We start from the raw sequence: 3,968 nt of genomic DNA on the forward strand, positions 1-3,968 counted from the left end.
TGTTCAACTCAATATGCTCGTTTGTAAATTTAGAGATTTTTTTTTTCATGGTTTCCAGTAAGATGTAGGCTCCACAGTGCCTAAATTTAATTTGAAAGAGGCATTTTGATATCTCTTTTTTTAAGTCTTGAGAGCAATGCCCCAGCAAGCCTACATATTTGATTGTGAGCATCCAAGAAGGGGGAGATAAATTATGTTTTAGTAAACAGTAACATGCTCAGACACAAAAGTAGAAATAAGAACGAAAGAAGTAAATTCATTAGAATATTGAGTTCTAGTTTTCTTGGATGTATTAAACAGATGTTCACCTCAAAAAAACATTAAGTTGTCTTATATAATAATATACACTCCTTTGTAAAGAGATGACCTTCAATTTGGTCATGACTGTGGTACCACATTCTTACCTCAAATCATTTTCAAGGAACAACCACTAATTTACAAGACCCTTTTTTCCCCATACTACTTTTCTAAAAGGATGTATTTTTGCTCTCCTACCCCTTAAAATTTACCATAACTTCTATAAATTATAAGCAAGTACTTTAGGACTAGAGTTGTGTTTTAAAAAAAAAAAAATGCCTGGAGGGAAAAACTGACCCAGTATGATGCATAAACAGGGAAGGCGATGAAACTGCTTCCAGGCATTTGCATCAAACTCTAACCCTCTTTTGTTTGCAGACCCTGCTTTTCCCATTTTGGTACTGTCTTCTAGCAGTCACTTCAGCATGGGGCTACATGTTTGCAAGGTATCCTGATTATTTAATGGTACTGTATAAATGCCTCTGCTTAGCATAAACCGGTAATGTTTAACAATACTCTGAACATACAGAATTGGGAATGGGGATAGAACCTCTGTGTGTGCGTATATTTTAAATAGGTACATTTGATTTTAAGGTTTTAATTAGCATTGTGAGATGACCACATTATTAATGAATGACAAAGCCATGAGATACACAGGTATTCCTTAAACAAGTGCTAACACAACCTTTGTGAACTCCTGTCTCAAATGTTTCATCACTTCAGAAACTTGTTTCGCCATTCAGGGAAAAAAGTCTACTAACATCAAGCAATCCTAGTGTATCCTAGGTAGGCCTCAGAAGGACCTCAAGTTAATGAATTTATGAACAGGCCATAAACATGAGGAAAAAATCTTTTTGTTAAAGGATTTCTTAGCTATCTATGAGAAAAAGTTGGTTTTAACTTCAGTTTCTGAGGTGAACTTTGGATTGTGGCAGTTGCTGCAGCCAGGGAAGGTGAACTGGGAGCCTGTGGTTAAAAATACTATTCCGCTCTGCTTGAAAAAACCTTGAGACTTGAAACACTTGGCATTTCAGCCCACCATGGTTCCATACAGAGAAGAGAGATGATGCAGACTAGAACACACCTCTAGTGCTCTAGGTTATTGCATACCATACAAGGCTTTTGTCCCAACTATTTTCCAGTGCAAGATTGTTCCCATCAGCCTGTGTCTTCTATCTAATCTGTCTAATCTACCTGTAGAGGGTAGGGGCCCTGCCCTTGCTTTTCAGCACAAAGCTTTCCGTAACTCGGCAAACACCAGTGTCTCAACCTTTTTTTTCCCGTTGCACCCATTTTTGCAGTTGCTACTGGTTTCAAAATATGCACGTAATCTTACACTGAATACACTCTTTCCATATAGCTTGTGCTAATCTTAACAATGTGATGTCATTCAAACTCCACAGCATTTGTGAAACATGTTTTAATATTCCAGCTCTTTTGATCTTGTCTCATAAATCAATCCCTCCATCTCCTTAATTATTTTAATTGCTCTTCTTTAAATTCCCTTCAGTGTAATTTTCTAACAGGAAGATTCCCAAAAATATCCCAGGCATGACCTAGTTAAGTAGTATGCAGAGGGTAGTTATGCCAAAGAAGCGGAAGAAAAAGTCTATTAGTTCTTTCCTCAGTGATGGGATACTTCACACGGAGGCTTAAATTCTGAAGGTTTTGTTATTATGCTGTTCTGTGAGGCCATATGTAATTTACTGTCCACTTTCACTCCTACACATTGATATTGCAGATTTCTTCCTCTTTTTGAATGTTTTCCTACAGCTCTACCAACATTTCCAAGATGAACCTCTTCTTTTCCACCCTCATTCCTTTTTTGAACTTGTTCGTGCTATTTTGCCAGCTTTCCCAGCTCCACCTAACCTAAGGAACAGCTGTGAAAGCCATTTATGGCTAATAACTGTCCTTTAAGTCAAAGTTTAAGAACGAAAGACTTCATGCTGTTCTCTGAAAGAATTCATTAGCCTTTTCAGCTCTTCAGTTGAAGTCCACTACTAATCCATAAAATTCCCATCCACATAAAAAAGGACATGGCAAGATGACTGTTCTGCTTCTTTTTTCCACAGCAAATTTAATTAAAAAGATGATGCTCCACCCTGCTTCAAGTGCCAGTCCAGAACGGTTGGCCTTCAGTAGCAAAATTAATGCCAGGAAAAGATTTGCATGACAAATTGATGCTTTTTTTTTTTTTTTCCTGTAAGCCCAGCAAAGCTCCTCATGTGTATATAAGGCCATAATTTAGCTAGGCACCTGGCACGTATGAACAAATACAACTGAAGGTACCTAGGTGACAAAATCACTATTACCTTCTTCCAAGTATTCCACAATGGAAAGATAATGTAAGAGGCTGAATTGAACAAAAGGCACTGGTTAGTTCCTGTTAGTTCCTTGCTGCCATTGAAGTTTAAGATAGCAAAAACTAATCCAGTAAGCTACTTTATGTAGTGAGGTAACTGGAACAACTGCAGCCCCCACAAGCAATGGGGAGACATAAGAGATCATAAAGTACAGGGATTTTCCTGGCTGTCTTGTGGCAGCTGCATGTCTGAAAAACAAAACAAAACAAAACAAAACAAAAACAGCAGAGGTCAGAGATGGCAGCAAGGAAGCATTGATTTTGTTTTTTTTAATAAAAAAAAACAAACAACAGGCATGGCACTAAGAAAAAGCAGAACTCCTGGTGAAATGGCAACAAGGATACCCAGACCACTCAAGCAGGACTACATAATCCTCTGTAACTTCCAGGATTGGATCAAAGATGTTGAATGGGAATCTGCAACCCCCTATATTTTATCTAATTAATCATAAAAAAAACAACTTCTCATGGGTCGGCTGAACATCAGCTGACAAAAGCGTAGTTCTTACAGATCTGCAGATGTCTATGCCTCTGTTGATGTGTATCTCCAGTGAATGTTTCAGCTTTGCGTGGAGTCCTTCTCTTCAAAACAAGGATGCTAAATCTTGCACTGAAAAATCATTATTGCAACTTACAGAAATAATGATGGTAGTACCTTGGGCGTTAATGTGTAATCCTTGTAAACTTCTTTCCGCGTGGAATCACACGCAATCGCTGGTGCCGTGGTACTGTGCAAATTTGACCTCAGTCCTGCAAATAAATTAAAGGAACCAAGAGCTGTAAGATTTTATAGTAACCGACAAAGTCAAACATCGGTCCTACCACTAGCTACTTCCAGGCGGCACGCTTCTGGGTTTGTAACTGCACGTGGCTTGTCACTCGCGGCTCAGTCACGTACGTTTACAGTTATATATTTTAAAAATCACTTTAAATAAAGGGCTTTGGAGATTCCCTGGTGATGGTCCCTCTGAAACCATGGGATAGGAGAGGTCCCCCTCTGCCCAGCCAGGCCAGCGGGCGACCCTGGGGCGGCTCCGCATCTCCAGGGCTGCGGCCACCATTGCTCGCTCCTTAACGGATTCCACCCTTCCCTCCTCCGCCGCTAACGGATTCCACCGGGGGGGAAAGGGGACGCGAACCGCATCCTAACGCAAATCGGGGCTCAGCTGGGTATTTTTCGGGCGCACGGACGATCCTCGGGGCGGGCTGAGGCGGGAGCTGGCTGCCGGGCTGAGGCGCCGCAGCGGCCGCGCTCTGCTCCCCCTCCGGCCGCGCCGCCGGCAGCCCCCCGAGCCCCCCACGGCCC

The 3,968-nt window shown here is 41.3% G+C and overlaps 1 long non-coding RNA gene across 1 annotated transcript in view; it reads right to left on the reverse strand.

Moving 5' to 3' along the window:
• Nucleotides 1-859: 859 nt before the first annotated feature.
• The window catches only part of LOC106898781, a 3,966-nt gene continuing 857 nt past the window's right edge, over nucleotides 860-3,968 (reverse strand). The window contains exons 2-3 of the long non-coding RNA XR_001413970.1: nucleotides 3,318-3,412; nucleotides 860-2,851 (exon numbers count right to left, since the gene is read on the reverse strand). This is a non-coding gene — a long non-coding RNA (uncharacterized LOC106898781). The remainder of the gene's footprint in view (nucleotides 2,852-3,317; nucleotides 3,413-3,968) is intronic.

This window comes from Calidris pugnax, unplaced genomic scaffold, assembly GCF_001431845.1.
Source record: "Calidris pugnax isolate Ruff unplaced genomic scaffold, ASM143184v1 scaffold188, whole genome shotgun sequence".
NCBI lineage: Eukaryota > Metazoa > Chordata > Aves > Charadriiformes > Scolopacidae > Calidris > Calidris pugnax.